This window comes from Oncorhynchus gorbuscha, unplaced genomic scaffold (assembly GCF_021184085.1).
Source record: "Oncorhynchus gorbuscha isolate QuinsamMale2020 ecotype Even-year unplaced genomic scaffold, OgorEven_v1.0 Un_scaffold_1938, whole genome shotgun sequence".
Lineage (NCBI taxonomy): Eukaryota > Metazoa > Chordata > Actinopteri > Salmoniformes > Salmonidae > Oncorhynchus > Oncorhynchus gorbuscha.
The window spans coordinates 16054-35000 of record NW_025746583.1 but is presented as its reverse complement, the minus strand read 5'-3'; the positions used below and the strand labels follow the sequence as shown (position 1 = coordinate 35000).

At 48.9% G+C, this 18947-nt stretch overlaps 1 pseudogene; it reads right to left on the bottom strand.

Moving 5' to 3' along the window:
- Positions 1-2314: 2314 nt before the first annotated feature.
- On the bottom strand, positions 2315-18737 carry LOC124024587 (annotated as a pseudogene).
- Between the last annotated feature and the right edge of the window lie 210 nt (positions 18738-18947).

The following is an 18947-nucleotide window of genomic DNA, read 5'->3' as shown; positions in this document are numbered from 1 at the left end:
TGTGTGTGTGTGTGTGTGTGTGTGTGTGTGTGAGTGTGTGTGTGTTTAAAACCAAATATAATATACATTTGTTCAACAAACTGCCACACAGATTGTCCAGTCATAGTGGGTAAAACGGTCGTTCTGGATCCGTCAGAAACTCACTTCCTGTGTAGATACATCCTGAATACAGACGGGCTGGATGACCTTGTACTGTCATCTGACCCGGGAGACTGGTTCTGATCCATATCAACCCTGTACTGTCATCTGACCCGGGAGACTGGTTCTGATCCATATAAACCCTGTACTGTCATCTGACCCGGGAGGCTGGTTCTGATCCATATCAACCCTGTACTGTCATCTGACCCGGGAGGCTGGTTCTGATCCATATAAACCCTGTACTGTCATCTGACCCGGGAGACTGGTTCTGATCCATATAAACCCTGTACTGTCATCTGACCCGGGAGACTGGTTCTGATCCATATCAGACTGGAACTAAACCTAGCAGACAGTGGAAGCTCACTATGGCACACTATTCCCTATGTAGTGCACTAATAGGGCTCTGGTCTAAAGTAGTGCACTATATAGGGAATAGGGCTCTGGTCTAAAGTAGTGCACTATATAGGGAATAGGGCTCTGGTCTAAAGTAGTGTACTATATAGGGAATAGGGCCCTGGTCTATAGTAGTACACTATATAGGGAATAGGGCTCTTGTCTAAAGTAGTGTACTATATAGGGAATAGGGCTCTGGTCTAAAGTAGTGCACTATATAGGGAATAGGGCTCTGGTCTAAAGTAGTGTACTATATAGGGAATAGGGCTCTTGTCTAAAGTAGTGTACTATATAGGGAATAGGGCTCTGGTCTAAAGTAGTGCACTATATAGGGAATAGGGCTCTTGTCTATAGTAGTGTACTATATAGGGAATAGGGCTCTGGTCTAAAGTAGTGCACTATATAGGGAATAGGGCTCTGGTCTAAAGTAGTGTACTATATAGGGAATAGGGTTCCATATGTTCTGGTCTAAAGTAGTGCACTATATAGGGAATAGGGAGCCATTTGGGACTCATGATGTGTCAGTCATCCAGACTCTCCGACTTCTCTGACTCTGTTGAGGCTCTGATGTTTTTGTCTCTTATCCCTGAGCAACATCATTTTTATGAGAGTGAATCTTGGATACGTTGTCTGTCAGTTCAATTGTTTTATTATTTTACGGCACATGGAGAGAAAAAAATAATATTTCTGATTTGCAGTGTACGGACATAATGTAAAGCCCACAATGCTTCAAAGCTTTCTGTTCACTCTCCTCAGTTCTCGCTAAGCATTTGTCCTGGAGGCAGAGAGGGAGGGAGGCAGGGAGGGAGGGAGGGAGGGAGACAGGGAGGGAGGGAGACAGGGAGGGAGGGAGACAGGAGGGAGACAGGGAGGGAGGGAGACAGGGAGGGGAGACAGGGAGGGAGGGAGGGAGACAGGGAGGGAGGGAGGGAGGGAGACAGGGAGGGAGGGAGGGGGAGGGAGGGAGACAGGAAGGGAGACAGGGAGGGAGGGAGACAGGGAGGGAGACAGGGAGGGAGGGAGGGAGACAGGGAGGGAGGGAGACAGGGAGGGAGGGAGGGAGACAGGGAGGGAGGGAGACAATGAGGGAGGGAGGGAGACAGGCAGGAGGGAGACAGGCAGGGAGGGAGACAGGCAGGGAGGCTGGGAGGGAGACAGGGAGGGAGGGAGGGAGACAGGGAGGGAGGGAGGGAGACAGGGAGGGAGACAGGGAGGGAGACAGGGAGGGAGGGAGACAGGGAGGGAGACAGGGAGGGAGGGAGACAGGGAGGGAGGCAGGGAGGAGGCTGGGAGGGAGGCTGGGAGGGAGACTGGGAGGGAGACTGGGAGGGAGGCTGGGAGGGAGACTGGGAGGGAGGCTGGGAGGGAGACTGGGAGGGAGGCTGGGAGGGAGACAGGGAGGGAGGCTGGGAGGGAGACAGGGAGGGAGGCAGGTAGGGAGACAGGGAGGGAGGCAGGGAGGGAGAGAGACAGGGAGGGAGGTGTTGAGGGAGACAGGGAGGGAGACAGGGAGGGAGGGAAGGAGAGAGACAGGGAGGGAGGCAGGGAGAGAGACAGGGAGGGAGGCAGGGAGGGAGGCAGGGAGGGAGACAGGGAGACAGGGAGGGAGGCAGGGAGGGAGACAGGGAGGGAGACAGGGAGGGAGACAGGGAGGGAGACAGGGAGGGAGACAGGGAGGGAGACAGAGAGGCAGGGAGGGAGACAGGGAGGGAGACAGAGAGGCAGGGAGGGAGACAGGGAGGGAGACAGAGAGGCAGGGAGGGAGACAGGGAGGGAGACAGGGAGGGAGGGAGGGAGGCAGACAGGGAGGGAGACAGAGAGGCAGGGAGGGAGACAGGAGGCAGGGAGGGAGACAGAGAGGGAGACAGACACACACATACCATATTACATTTAGCACAACAAACAGCAGCTGGTCTTCCAGATAGGGCTCAGAGAACAAATGTCTTGTCTGCTTTCCAAGTCCAGGGCTACAGTCAGTCTCTCTCCCCACTCTCCCTTCCCCCCTCCCTCCCTCCCTCCCTCCCTCCCATAGTGATGCCCAGTTCTATTGTTAGAGAAGAACAGAGAGTTGTATGAGTCCAAACCAGCCCTGTACTGACTCGACATTCACAGCAACAGCTTCCTCTCCCAGCCAGAGACCAGATAGAAACCAGGTCTGCAACTTCTGGACAGACTGCTCCATCCGTCCTCGGGAAGGGGTAAAAAAAACTATGTTTGGGACACAACGACCTTACGGTTACCCCCGGTTACCCTTCAGTTGGTTAACGCTGGTTTGTCTCAAACCAGGTCATAACCCCAAACTAAAAGGTGAGCGTTCACAAGAAGCAGAGCTCACAATTTAAAACCTCATGATCGGTTGGCACAAAGGTCAGAGTTCGTAGTAAGAGTCCTTAGTAACCATTCTGTCCACTCCCGACTCCCCTACATCGACTGTCCTTAGAATCCACCGCCCTTTCCCTCTCCTCCGTAGAGGTGTAGTCCTAGACAGCCTTAGAGAAGAGGGTTATGGGTAGTGTAGTCAATAACGGGTCAGAGTGTCCTGGCTCATCGGTGTTGGCTAGCTGTTGTTCTCTGCAGTCATGTATTTGAGGGCAGCGAAGCCGTATCGTCTAGACATGTTCTGCTGAAACTCCTCTTTCAGGGTCTTCAGGCAGACGCGGTACTGCTTGTTGGACCGGAACTTGGTGATGTCGAAACTGGGAGCATGAGGCATGTGGATCATATAGGCGTTGGGCAGAACCACAAACTCATACTCCTGGAAGAGAGGACAGAGGACAGAGTTAGAAACGCTAAGACAGCATCACTAACTCATACTGCTGGAAGAGAGGACAGAGGACAGAGTTAGAAACACTAAGACAGCATCACTAACTCATACTGCTGGAAGAGAGGACAGAGTTAGAAACGCTAAGACAGCATCACTAATTCATACTCCTGGAAGAGAGGACAGAGGACAGAGTTAGAAACACTAAGACAGCATCACTAACTCATACTCCTGGAAGAGAGGACAGAGTTAGAAACACTAAGACAGCATCACTAACTCATACTCCTGGAAGAGAGGACAGAGACAGCATCACTAACTCATACTCCTGGAAGAGAGGACAGAGGACAGAGTTAGAAACGCTAAGACAGCATCACTAATTCATACTCCTGGAAGAGAGGACAGAGTTAGAAACACTAAGACAGCATCACTAACTCATACTCCTGGAAGAGAGGACAGAGGACAGAGTTAGAAACGCTAAGACAGCATCACTAATTCATACTCCTGGAAGAGAGGACAGAGTTAGAAACACTAAGACAGCATCACTAACTCATACTCCTGGAAGAGAGGACAGACAGCATCACTAACTCATACTCCTGGAAGAGAGGACAGAGGACAGAGTTAGAAACACTAAGACAGCATCACTAACTCATACTGCTGGAAGAGAGGACAGAGTTAGAAACACTAAGACAGCATCACTAACTCATACTGCTGGAAGAGAGGACAGAGTTAGAAACACTAAGACAGCATCACTAACTCATACTGCTGGAAGAGAGGACACAGGACAGAGGACAGAGTTAGAAAAACTAAGACAGCATCACTAATTCATACTGCTGGTAGAGAGGACAGAGTTAGAAACACTAAGACAGCATCACTAACTCATACTGCTGGAAGAGAGGACAGAGGACCGAGTTAGAAACACTAAGACAGCATCACTAACTCATACTCCTGGAAGAGAGGACAGAGGACCGAGTTAGAAACACTAAGACAGCATCACTAACTCATACTGCTGGAAGAGAGGACAGAGGACAGAGTTAGAAACACTAAGAAAGCATCACTAACTCATACTGCTGGAAGAGAGGACAGAGTTAGAAACACTAAGACATCATCACTAACTCATACTCCTGGAAGAGAGGACAGAGTTAGAAACACTAAGACAGCATCACTAACTCATACTCCTGGAAGAGAGGACAGAGTTAGAAACACTGAGACAGCATCACAAACTCATACTCCTGGAAGAGAGGACAGAGGACCGAGTTAGAAACACTAAGACAGCATCACTAACTCATACTGCTGGAAGAGAGGACAGAGGACCGAGTTAGAAACACTAAGACAGCATCACTAACTCATACTGCTGGAAGAGAGGACAGAGGACAGAGTTAGAAACACTAAGACAGCATCACTAACTCATACTCCTGGAAGAGAGGACAGAGGACTGAGTTAGTGATGCTGTCTTAGTGTTTCTAACTCGGTCTCTGTCTCTCTTCCAGGAGTATGAGTTAGTGATGCTGTCTTAGTGTTTCTAACTCATACTCCTGGAAGAGAGGACAGAGGACCGAGTTAGATACAGTAAGACAGCATCACTAACTCATACTCCTGGAAGAGAGGACAGAGGACCGAGTTAGATACACTAAGACAGCATCACTAACTCATACTCCTGGAAGAGAGGACAGAGGACCGAGTTAGATACAGTAAGACAGCATCACTAACTCATACTCCTGGAAGGGAGGACAGAGGACCGAGTTAGATACAGTAAGACAGCATCACTAACTCATACTCCTGGAAGAGAGGACAGAGGACAGAGTTAGAATCACTGAGACAGCATCACTAACTCATACTCCTGGAAGAGAGGACAGAGTTAGAAACACTAAGACAGCATCAGTAACTCATACTGCTGGAAGAGAGGACAGAGTTAGAAACACTAAGACAGCATCACTAACTCATACTGCTGGAAGAGAGGACACAGGACAGAGGACAGAGTTAGAAACACTAAGACAGCATCACTAAATCATACTGCTGGTAGAGAGGACAGAGTTAGAAACACTAAGACAGCATCACTAACTCATACTGCTGGAAGAGAGGACAGAGGACAGAGTTAGAATCACTGAGACAGCATCACTAACTCATACTGCTGGAAGAGAGGACAGAGTTAGAATCATTAAGACAGCATCACTAACTCATACTCCTGGAAGAGAGGACAGAGTTAGAAACACTGAGACAGCATCACAAACTCATACTCCTGGAAGAGAGGACAGAGGACCGAGTTAGAAACACTAAGACAGCATCACTAACTCATACTGCTGGAAGAGAGGACAGAGGACCGAGTTAGAAACACTAAGACAGCATCACTACCTCATACTGCTGGAAGAGAGGACAGAGGACAGAGTTAGAAACACTAAGACAGCATCACTAACTCATACTCCTGGAAGAGAGGACAGAGGACCGAGTTAGAAACACTAAGACAGCATCACTAACTCATACTGCTGGAAGAGAGGACAGAGGACAGAGTTAGAAACACTAAGACAGCATCACTAACTCATACTGCTGGAAGAGAGGACAGAGTTAGAAACACTAAGACAGCATCACTAACTCATACTCCTGGAAGAGAGGACAGAGTTAGAAACACTAAGACAGCATCACTAACTCATACTGCTGGAAGAGAGGACAGAGGACAGAGTTAGAATCACTGAGACAGCATCACTAACTCATACTGCTGGAAGAGAGGACAGAGTTAGAATCATTAAGACAGCATCACTAACTCATACTCCTGGAAGAGAGGACAGAGTTAGAAACACTGAGACAGCATCACAAACTCATACTCCTGGAAGAGAGGACAGAGGACAGAGTTAGAAACACTAAGACAGCATCACTAACTCATACTGCTGGAAGAGAGGACAGAGGACCGAGTTAGAAACACTAAGACAGCATCACTACCTCATACTGCTGGAAGAGAGGACAGAGGACAGAGTTAGAAACACTAAGACAGCATCACTAACTCATACTCCTGGAAGAGAGGACAGAGGACCGAGTTAGAAACACTAAGACAGCATCACTAACTCATACTGCTGGAAGAGAGGACAGAGGACAGAGTTAGAAACACTAAGACAGCATCACTAACTCATACTGCTGGAAGAGAGGACAGAGTTAGAAACACTAAGACAGCATCACTAACTCATACTCCTGGAAGAGAGGACAGAGTTAGAAACACTAAGACAGCATCACTAACTCATACTGCTGGAAGAGAGGACAGAGGACAGAGTTAGAATCACTGAGACAGCATCACTAACTCATACTGCTGGAAGAGAGGACAGAGTTAGAATCATTAAGACAGCATCACTAACTCATACTCCTGGAAGAGAGGACAGAGGACCGAGTTAGAAACACTAAGACAGCATCACTAACTCATACTGCTGGAAGAGAGGACAGAGGACCGAGTTAGAAACACTAAGACAGCATCACTAACTCATACTGCTGGAAGAGAGGACAGAGGACAGAGTTAGAAACACTAAGACAGCATCACTAACTCATACTCCTGGAAGAGAGGACAGAGGACTGAGTTAGTGATGCTGTCTTAGTGTTTCTACGGGGTCCTCTGTCCTCTCTTCCAGGAGTATGAGTTAGTGATGCTGTCTTAGTGTTTCTAACTCATACTCCTGGAAGAGAGGACAGAGGACCGAGTTAGATACAGTAAGACAGCATCACTAACTCATACTCCTGGAAGAGAGGACAGAGGACCGAGTTAGATACACTAAGACAGCATCACTAACTCATACTCCTGGAAGAGAGGACAGAGGACCGAGTTAGATACAGTAAGACAGCATCACTAACTCATACTCCTGGAAGAGAGGACAGAGGACAGAGTTAGAATCACTGAGACAGCATCACTAACTCATACTCCTGGAAGAGAGGACAGAGTTAGAAACACTAAGACAGCATCAGTAACTCATACTGCTGGAAGAGAGGACAGAGTTAGAAACACTAAGACAGCATCACTAACTCATACTGCTGGAAGAGAGGACACAGGACAGAGGACAGAGTTAGAAACACTAAGACAGCATCACTAAATCATAATACTGGTAGAGAGGACAGAGTTAGAAACACTAAGACAGCATCACTAACTCATACTGCTGGAAGAGGACAGAGGACAGAGTTAGAAACACTAAGACAGCATCACTAACTCATACTGCTGGAAGAGAGGACAGAGGACAGAGTTAGAATCACTGGAGACAGCATCACTAACTCATACTGCTGGAAGAGAGGACAGAGTTAGAATCATTAAGACAGCATCACTAACTCATACTCCTGAAGAGAGGACAGAGTTAGAAACACTGAGACAGCATCACAAACTCATACTCCTGGAAGAGAGGACAGAGGACCGAGTTAGAAACACTAAGACAGCATCACTAACTCATACTGCTGGAAGAGAGGACAGAGGACCGAGTTAGAAACACTAAGACAGCATCACTAACTCATACTGCTGGGAAGAGAGGACGAAGAGGACAGAGTTAGAAACACTAAGACAGCATCACTAACTCATACTCCTGGAAGAGAGGACAGAGGACTGAGTTAGTGATGCTGTCTTAGTGTTTCTAACTTCCTCTGTCTCTCTTCCAGGAGTATGAGTTAGTGATGCTGTCTTAGTGTTTCTAACTCATACCCTGAAGAGAGGACAGAGGACCGAGTTAGATACAGTAAGACAGCATCACTAACTCATACTCCTGGAAGAGAGGACAGAGGACCGAGTTAGATACACTAAGACAGCATCACTAACTCATACTCCTGGAAGAGAGGACAGAGGACCGAGTTAGATACAGTAAGACAGCATCACTAACTCATACTCCTGGAAGAGAGGACAGAGGACAGAGTTAGAATCACTGAGACAGCATCACTAACTCATACTCCTGGAAGAGAGGACAGAGTTAGAAACACTAAGACAGCATCAGTAACTCATACTGCTGGAAGAGAGGACAGAGTTAGAAACACTAAGACAGCATCACTAACTCATACTGCTGGAAGAGAGGACACAGGACAGAGGACAGAGTTAGAAACACTAAGACAGCATCACTAAATCATACTGCTGGAAGAGAGGACAGAGTTAGAAACACTAAGACAGCATCACTAACTCATACTGCTGGAAGAGAGGACAGAGGACAGAGTTAGAAACACTAAGACAGCATCACTAACTCATACTGCTGGAAGAGAGGACAGAGTTAGAAACACTAAGACAGCATCACTAACTCATACTGCTGGTAGAGAGGACAGGACAGAGTTAGAAACACTAAGACAGCATCACTAACTCATACTGCTGGTAGAGAGGACAGAGGACCGAGTTAGGAACACTAAGACAGCATCACTAACTCATACTGAGACAGAGTGATGGGTAAAGAGGTGTGTCCAGTACCTGTGAGTGACAGAGTGATGGGTAAAGGTGTATCCAGTACCTGTGAGTGACAGAGTGATCAGTACCTGTGAGTGACAGAGTGATGGGTAAAGGTGTGTCCAGTACCTGTGAGTGACAGAGTGATGGGTAAAGGTGTGTCCAGTACCTGTGAGTGACAGAGTGATGGGTAAAGAGGTGTATCAGTACCTATGAGTGACAGAGTGATGGTAAAGGTGTATCAGTACCTGTGAGTGACAGAGTGATGGGAAGAGTGTATCCAGTACCTGTGAGTGACAGAGAGATGGGTAGAGGTGTGTCCAGTACCTGTGAGTGACAGAGTGATGGGTAAATGTGTATGCAGTACCTGTGAGTGACAGAGTGATGGGTAAAGGTGTGTGTCCAGTACATGTGAGTGACAGAGTGATGGGTAAAGGTGTATCCAGTACCTGTGAGTGACAGAGTGATGGGTAAAGGTGTGTGTCCAGTACATGTGAGTGACAGAGTGATGGGTAAAGGTGTGTGTCCAGTACATGGAGTGACAGAGTGATGGGTAAAGGTGTGTCCAGTACATGTGAGTGACAGAGTGATGGGTAAAGGTGTGTGTCCAGTACATGTGAGTGACAGAGTGATGGGTAAAGGTGTATCCAGTACCTGTGAGTGACAGAGTGATGGGTAAAGGTGTGTGTCCAGTACATGTGAGTGACAGAGTGATGGGTAAAGGTGTGTGTCCAGTACATGTGAGTGACAGAGTGATGGGTAAAGGTGTATCCAGTACCTGTGAGTGACAGAGTGATGGGTAAAGGTGTGTCCAGTACCTGTGAGTGACAGAGGGATCAGTACCTGTGAGTGACAGAGTGATCAGTACCTGTGAGTGACAGAGTGATGGGTAAAGGTGTGTCCAGTACCTGTGAGTGACAGAGTGATGGTAAAGGTGTATCCAGTACCTGTGAGTGACAGAGTGATGGGTAAAGGTGTCCAGTACCTGTGAGTGACAGAGTGATGGATGAAGGTGTGTCCAGTACCTGTGAGTGACAGAGTGATGGTAAGGTGTGTCCAGTACCTGTGAGTGACAGAGTGATGGTTAAAGGTGTGTCCAGTACCTGTGAGTGACAGAGTGATGGGTAAAGGTGTGTGTCCAGTACATGTGAGTGACAGAGTGATGGGTAAAGGTGTATCCAGTACCTGTGAGTGACAGAGTGATGGGTAAAGGTGTGTGTCCAGTACATGTGAGTGACAGAGTGATGGGTAAAGGTGTATCCAGTACCTGTGAGTGACAGAGTGATGGGTAAAGGTGTGTCCAGTACCTGTGAGTGACAGAGTGATGGGTAAAGGTGTGTCCAGTACCTGTGAGTGACAGAGGGATCAGTACCTGTGAGTGACAGAGTGATCAGTACCTGTGAGTGACAGAGTGATGGGTAAAGGTGTGTCCAGTACCTGTGAGTGACAGAGTGATGGGTAAAGGTGTATCCAGTACCTGTGAGTGACAGAGTGATGGTAAAGGTGTATCCAGTACCTGTGAGTGACAGAGTGATGGGTAAAGGTGTGTCCAGTACCTGTGAGTGACAGAGTGATGGATGAAGGTGTGTCCAGTACCTGTGAGTGACAGAGTGATGGTAAAGGTGTGTCCAGTACCTGTGAGTGACAGAGTGATGGTTAAAGGTGTGTCCAGTACCTGTGAGTGACAGAGTGATGGTTAAAGGTGTGTCCAGTACCTGTGAGTGACAGAGTGATCAGTACCTGTGAGTGACAGAGTGATGGCTAAAGGTGTGTCCAGTACCTGTGAGTGACAGAGTGATCAGTACCTGTGAGTGACAGAGTGATGGTTAAAGGTGTGTCCAGTACCTGTGAGTGACAGAGTGATCAGTACCTGTGAGTGACAGAGTGATGGTTAAAGGTGTATCCAGTACCTGTGAGTGACAGAGTGATGGGGAAAGGTGTGTCCAGTACCTGTGAGTGACAGAGTGATGGTTAAAGGTGTATCCAGTACCTGTGAGTGACAGAGTGGATGGGTGGAGGTGTGGCCAGTACCTGTGAGTGACAGAGTATCCAGTACCTGTGAGTGACAGAGTGATGGGTAAATGTGTATGCAGTACCTGTGAGTGACAGAGTGATGGGTAAAGGTGTGTGTCCAGTACATGTGAGTGACAGAGTGATGGGGAGTGTATCAGTACCTGTGAGTGACAGAGTGATGGGTAAAGGTGTGTGTCAGTACATGTGAGTGACAGGATGGGTAAAGGTGTATCCAGTACCTGTGAGTGACAGAGTGATGGGTAAAGGTGTGTCCAGTACCTGTGAGTGACAGAGTGATGGTTAAAGGTGTGTCCAGTACCTGTGAGTGACAGAGTGATGGTTAAAGGTGTGTCCAGTACCTGTGAGTGACAGAGTGATGGCTAAAGGTGTGTCCAGTACCTCAGAGTGACAGGAGTGATCAGTACCTGTGAGTGACAGAGTGATGGCTAAAGGTGTGTCCAGTACATGTGAGTGACAGAGTGATCAGTACCTGTGAGTAACAGGAGTGATGGTTAAAGGTGTGTCCAGTACCTGTGAGTGACAGAGTGATCAGTACCTGTGGAGTGACAGAGTGATGGTTAAAGGTGTGTCCAGTACCTTGAGTGACAGAGTGATGGGGAAAGGTGTGTCAGTACCTGTGAGTGACAGAGTGATGGTTAAAGGTGTATCCAGTACCTGTGAGTGACAGAGTGATGGGTGGAGGTGTGGCCAGTACCTGTGGTGACAGAGTATCCAGTACCTGTGAGTGACAGAGTGATGGGTAGAGGTGTGACCAGTACCTGTGGTGAAAGAGTGATGGGTAAATGTGTATGCAGTACATGTGAGTGACAGAGTGATGGGTAAAGGTGTGTCAATGCCTGTGAGTGACAAGTGATGAGTAGAGGTACGCTGTCCAGTACATGTGAGTGACAGAGTGATGGGTAAGGTGTATCAGTACCTGTGAGTGACAGAGTGATCAGTACCTGTGAGTGACAATAGAGGTGATGGCTAAAGGTGTGTCCAGTACCTGTGAGCAGGCAGGTGATGGCTAAAGGTGTGTCAGTACCTGTGAGTGACAGAGTGATCAGTACCTGTGAGTGACAGAGTGATGGGTAAAGGTGTATCCAGTACCCGTGAGTGACAGAGTGATGGCTAAAGGTGTGTCAGCCCTATGAAGTGTAATACAGTGATGGCTAAAGAGTGTCAGTACCTGTGAGTGACAGAGTGATCAGTACCTGTGAGTGACAGAGTGATGGCTAAAGGTGTGTCAGTACCTGTGGGTGACAGAGTGATCAGTACCTGTGTGTGACAGAGTGATCAGTACCTGTGAGTGACAGAGTAATCAGTACCTGTGAGTGACAGAGTGATGGTAAAGTTGTGTCCAGTACCTGTGAGTGACAGAGTGATCGTACCTGTGAGTGACAGAGTGATGGTTAAGGTGTGTCCAGTACCTGTGAGTGACAGAGTGATCAGTACCTGTGAGTGACAGAGTGATGGTTAAAGGTGTGTCAGTACCTGTGCATCCAGCTCCATAATATGAGCCACTTTATTCCATAAAACCAGAGGCGTCTGTCGTACTCCCGGACTGTCCCGTCTCACCATCACGTAGGGTTCAAAGTCCGCTTCCCACTGGACTCTGTACGGCGTGGTGGCAGTCCTCCACTTAGCAAAGTTAATTAGGAGCATGACCCTTAGATCAGACATGGTATCTAAGCAGAGAGAAACAGGAAGTAGGATTCAACATTCAATACTTTATAGCCAAGGAGGAGAGAGGAGGATTGTGGGACGCAGGGTAGCCTAGTGGTTAGAGTGTAAGGTGGCAGTCCTCCACTTAGCAAAGTTAGTGGGAGCATGACCCTTCGTCCAGACATGGTATCTAAGCAGAGAGAGAACAGGAAGTAGGATTCAACATTCAGGGTAGCCTAGTGGTTAGAGTGTAGAGGAGGCAGGTAGCCTAGTGGTTAGAGTGTAGAGGAGGCAGGGTAGCCTAGTGGTTAGAGTGTAGGGGGGCAGGGGTAACCTAGTGGTTAGAGTGTAGAGGCGGTAGGGTAGCCTAGTGGTTAGAGTGTAGAGGAGGTAGGGTAGCCTAGTGGTTAGAGTGTAGAGGCGGCAGGGTAGCCTAGTGGTTAGAGTGTAGAGGAGGCAGGGTAGTCTAGTGGTTAGAGTGTAGAGGGGGCAGGGTAGCCCAGTGGTTAGAGTGTAGAGGGCGGCAGGGTAACCTAGTGGTTAGAGTGTAGAGGAGGCAGGGTAGCCTAGTGGTTAGAGTGGAGGGGTGGCAGGGTAGCCTAGTGTTTAGAGTGTAGAGGCGGCAGGGTAGCCTAGTGGTTAGAGTAGAGGGGGCAGATAGCCTAGTGGTTAGAGTGTAGAGGAGGTAGGTAGCCTAGTGGTTAGAGTGTAGAGGCGGCAGGGTAGCCTAGTGGTTAGAGTGTAGAGGGGGCAGGTAGCCTCGTGGTTAGAGTGTAGAGGTGGCAGGTAGCCTAGTATTACTATCTGGGAGTCTTACATTTACATTACATTTAAGTCATTTAGCAGACACTCTTATCCAGAGCGACTTACAAATTGGGTCTCTAGCTGAGTAGTGATTGAACCCAACTATCTGGGAGTCTTCTAGCTGAGTAGTGATTGAACCCAACTATCTGGGAGTCTTCTAGCTGAGTAGTGATTGAACCCAACTATCTGGGAGTCTTCTAGCTGAGTAGTGATTGAACACAACTATCTGGGAGTCTTCTAGCTGAGTAGTGATTGAACACAACTATCTGGGAGTCTTCTAGCTGAGTAGTGATTGAACCCAACTATCTGGGAGTCTTCTAGCTGAGTAGTGATTGAACCCAACTATCTGGGAGTCTTCTAGCTGAGTAGTGATTGAACCCAACTATCTGGGAGTCTTCTAGCTGAGTAGTGATTGAACCCAACTATCTGGGAGTCTTCTAGCTGAGTAGTGATTGAACCCAACTATCTGAGAGTCTTCTAGCTGAGTAGTGATTGAACCCAACTATCTGGGAGTCTTCTAGCTGAGGAGTGATTGAACCCAACTTTCTGTGAGTCTTCTAGCTGAGTAGTGATTGAACCCAACTATCTGGGAGTCTTCTAGCTGAGGAGTGATTGAACCCAACTATCTGGGAGTCTTCTAGCTGAGTAGTGATTGAACCCAACTTTCTGGGAGTCTTCTAGCTGAGGAGTGATTGAACCCAACTTTCTGTGAGTCTTCTAGCTGAGTAGTGATTGAACCCAACTATCTGGGAGTCTTCTAGCTGAGGAGTGATTGAACCCAACTATCTGGGAGTCTTCTAGCTGAGTAGTGATTGAACCCAACTTTCTGGGCTCTGTAGCTCAATCTGTCATGTTAATGATCAAAAACGACAAACACCTACGCTGCTGCTTGTATTTAGACACCAGGAGGCAGTCTTTATTTATTTAATGAGGCATCCTTTATCCCTTAGAGACGGAGTAAGATCCCTTTAAGTACAGAACACTGGCCCAGTGGGCCATCCCTTTATCCCTTAGAGCCGGAGTAAGATCCCTTTAAGTACAGAACACTGGCCCAGTGGGCCATCCCTATCCTTAGAGCCGGAGTAAGATCCCTTTAAGTACAGAACACTGGCCCAGTGGGCCATCCCTTTATCCCTTAGAGCCGGAGTAAGATCCCTTTAAGTACAGAACACTGGCCCAATGGGCCATCCCTTTATCCCTTAGAGCCGGAGTAAGATCCCTTTAAGTACAGAACACTGGCCCAGTGGGCCATCCCTTTATCCCTTAGAGACGGAGTAAGATCCCTTTAAAGTACAGAACACTGGCCCACTGGGCCATCCCTTTAAGTTCAGAACACTGGCCCACTGGGCCATCCCTTTAAGTACAGAACACTGGCCCACTGGGCCATCCCTTTAAGTTCAGAACACTGGCCCACTGGACCATCCCTTTAAGTTCAGAACACTGGCCCACTGGGCCATCCCTTTAAGTACAGAACACTGGACCACTGGGCCATCGCTTTAAGTACAGAACACTGGACCAGTGGGCCATGCCCTTTAAGTTCAGAACACTGGCCCACTGGGCCATCCCTTTAAGTACAGAACACTGGCCCACTGGGCCATCCCTTTAAGTTCAGAACACTGGCCCACTGGGCCATCCCTTTAAGTACAGAACACTGGACCAGTGGGCCATCGCTTTAAGTTCAGAACACTGGCCCAGTGTCCCATCCCTTTAAGTTCAGAACACTGGCCCAGTGTCCCATCCCTTTAAGTTCAGAACACTGGCCCAGTGTCCCATCCCTTTAAGTTCAGAACACTGGCCCAGTGTCCCATCCCTTTAAGTTCAGAACACTGGCCCAGTGTCCCATCCCTTTAAGTTCAGAACACTGGCCCAGTGGGCCATCCCTTTAAGCTCAGAACAGTGAGTGACCCAGTGTCCAGTTGGGACAGCAGCTACATGTGGTTTTACCTGAAGGTGAATAGAGTCCCCATGTCCAGTTGGGACAGCAGCTACATGTGGTTTTACCTGAAGGTGAATAGAGTCCCCATGTCCAGTTGGGACAGCAGCTACATGTGGTTTTACCTGAAGGTGAATAGAGTCCCCATGTCCAGTTGGGACAGCAGCTACATGTGGTTTTACCTGAAGGTGAATAGAGTCCCCATGTCCAGTTGGGACAGCAGCTCGCCTTGGACTTTGGGTAAGACAGGCGGTAACGGAGCGTCTCGAAGGCCGGCACCACCAACGCCTTCTTGCTGTTAGCCATGTCCAGCTGTACCACTGACTTCCTGCAGGGGCGTTACAGAGCGTTACAGGGATGTTACAGGGGCGTTACAGAGGCGTTAAAGAGATGTTACAGGGATGTTACAGACAGAGGCGTTACAGGGGCGTTACAGGGGCGTTACAGAGGCGTTAAAGAGATGTTACAGGGACGTTACAGGGACGTTACAGAGACATTACAGGGATGTTACAGGGACGTTACAGACAGAGACGTTACAGGGATGTTACAGAGACGTTACAGACAGAGACGTTACAGGGACGTTACAGGGATGTTACAGGGACGTTACAGACAGGGATGTTACAGAGACGTTACAGACAGAGACGTTACAGGGACGTTACAGGGATGTTACAGAGACGTTACAGACAGAGACGTTACAGACAGGGACGTTACAGGGACGTTACAGGGACGTTACAGGGACGTTACAGACAGAGACGTTACAGGGACGTTACAGGGACGTTACAGATAGAGACGTTACAGGGACGTTACAGGGACGTTACAGGGACGTTACAGACAGAGACGTTACAGGGACGTTACAGAGACGTTACAGAGACGTTACAGAGACGTTACAGGGACGTTACAGGGACGTTACAGACAGAGACGTTACAGGGATGTTACAGGGACGTTACAGACAGAGACGTTACAGAGACGTTACAGGGACGTTACAGACAGAGACGTTACAGAGACGTTACAGGGACGTTACAGACAGGGACGTTACAGGGATGTTACAGGGATGTTACAGAGACGTTACAGGGACGTTACAGAGACGTTACAGGGATGTTACAGGGACGTTACAGGGACGTTACAGGGACGTTACAGGGACGTTACAGGGACGTTACAGGGACGTTACAGGGACGTTACAGGGACGTTACAGGGACGTTACAGGGACGTTACAGGGACGTTACAGGGACGTTACAGACAGGGACGTTACAGGGACGTTACAGGGACGTTACAGACAGGGACGTTACAGACAGGGACGTTACATACAGGGACGTTACAGACAGAGACGTTACAGACAGAGACGTTACAGACAGAGACGTTACAGGGACGTTACAGGGACGTTACAGACAGGGACGTTACAGGGATGTTACAGACAGAGACGTTACAGACAGAGACGTTACAGACAGAGACGTTACAGACAGAGACGTTACAGACAGAGACGTTACAGACAGAGACGTTACAGGGACGTTACAGACAGAGACGTTACAGACAGAGACGTTACAGGGACGTTACAGGGATGTTACAGGGGCGTTACAGAGGCGTTACAGAGGCGTTACAGGGGCGTTACAGACAGGCGTTACAGACAGAGGCGTTACAGACAGAGACATTACAGGGGCGTTACAGGGGCGTTACAGAGGCGTTACAGACAGAGACGTTACAGGGATGTTACAGAGACGTTACAGGGACGTTACAGAAGCGTTACAGAGCTTTCTTGTTGTTAGCCATGTCCAGCTGAACTACAGACTTGTTACAGGGGACAGACATGCAGTCATTCTAACATTCTGGCGACTTAATGATCCCGGCGTTACTACAGTAACGTTACAGTCAGATACATTACAGTATCTCTACAGCTGAGTCGTTCTCCCTCACCTGAGGTACTCGTAGAGCCGTACATTACAGTATCTCTACAGCTGAGTCGTTCTCCCTCACCTGAGGTACTCGTAGAGGCCGTACATTACAGTATCTCTACGGCTGAGTCGTTCTCCCTCACCTGAGGTACTCGTAGAGGCCGTATATTACAGTATCTCTACGGCTGAGTCGTTCTCCCTCACCTGAGGTACTCGTAGAGCCGTACATTACAGTATCTCTACGGCTGAGTCGTTCTCCCTCACCTGAGGTACTCGTAGAGGCCGTACATTACAGTATCACTACGGCTGAGTCGTTCTCCCTCACCTGAGGTACTCGTAGAGGCCGTACATTACAGTATCTCTACGGCTGAGTCGTTCTCCTCACCTGAGGTACTCGTAGAGGCCGTACATTACAGTATCTCTACGGCTGAGTCGTTCTCCCTCACCTGAGGTACTCGTAGAGGCCGTACATTACAGTATCTCTACGGCTGTGACGTTCTCCCTCACCTGAGGTACTCGTAGAGGCCGTACATTACAGTATCTCTACGGCTGAGTCGTTCTCCCTCACCTGAGGTAGTCGTAGAGGCCGTACATTACAGTATCACTACGGCTGAGTCGTTCTCCTCACCTGAGGTAGTCGTAGAGGCCGTACATTACAGTATCTCTACGGCTGAGTCGTTCTCCCTCACCTGAGGTAGTCGTAGAGGCCGTACATTACAGTATCTCTACGGCTGAGTCGTTCTCCCTCACCTGAGGTACTCGTAGAGGCCGTACATTACAGTATCTCTACGGCTGAGTCGTTCTCCCTCACCTGAGGTACTCGTAGAGGCCGTACATTACAGTATCACTACGGCTGAGTCGTTCTCCCTCACCTGAGGTACTCGTAGAGGCCGTACATTACAGTATCACTACGGCTGAGTCGTTCTCCCTCACCTGAGGTACTCGTAGAGGCCGTACATTACAGTATCTCTACGGCTGAGTCGTTCTCCCTCACCTGAGGTACTCGTAGAGGCCGTACATTACAGTATCTCTACGGCTGAGTCGTTCTCCCTCACCTGAGGTACTCGTAGAGGCCGTACATTACAGTATCACTACGGCTGAGTCGTTCTCCCTCACCTGAGGTACTCGTAGAGGCCGTACATTACAGTATCACTACGGCTGAGTCGTTCTCCCTCACCTGAGGTACTCGTAGAGGCCGTACATTACAGTATCTCTACGGCTGAGTCGTTCTCCCTCACCTGAGGTACTCGTAGAGGCCGTACATTACAGTATCTCTACGGCTGAGTCGTTCTCCCTCACCTGAGGTACTCGTAGAGGCCGTACATTACAGTATCTCACGGCTGAGTCGTTCTCCCTCACCTGAGGTACTCGTAGAGGCCGTACATTACAGTATCACTATGGCTGAGTCGTTCTCCCTCACCTGAGGTACTCGTAGAGGCCGTACATTACAGTATCTCTACGGCTGAGTCGTTCTCCCTCACCTGAGGTACTCGTAGAGGCCGTACATGGGCAGGAAGTCGATATCTGACAGGAACATGTAGGGGGCGTGTTGACCTGCCTCATAGCTACGTTCCTGAGCAGGTTGACCGGATAGAACTGACCCTCCTTGTAGACGATGTGGTAGCCCACGTTCCCCCTGGACATCAGGACCTCTGACCCCTGGGTGTAGCGCAGGAACTGTTGAGCCTCAGCGTCAGAGAGATACAGGGCCAGGCTGATAGGACCTTCCCAGTGTTTACAGATAGCCTCTAACATCTGGAGTCTGGAGAGAGAGAGTGAGACCACCGTTAGAGGAGGAGGAAGAGAGAGAGTGACACCACCGTTAGAGGAGGAGGAAGAGGAGGGAGAGAGACACCACCGTTAGAGGAGGAGGAAGAGGAGAGAGAGAGAGACACCACCGTTAGAGGAGGAAGAGGAGAGAGAGAGAGACACCACCGTTAGAGGAGGAAGAGGAGAGAGAGAGAGACACCACCGTTAGAG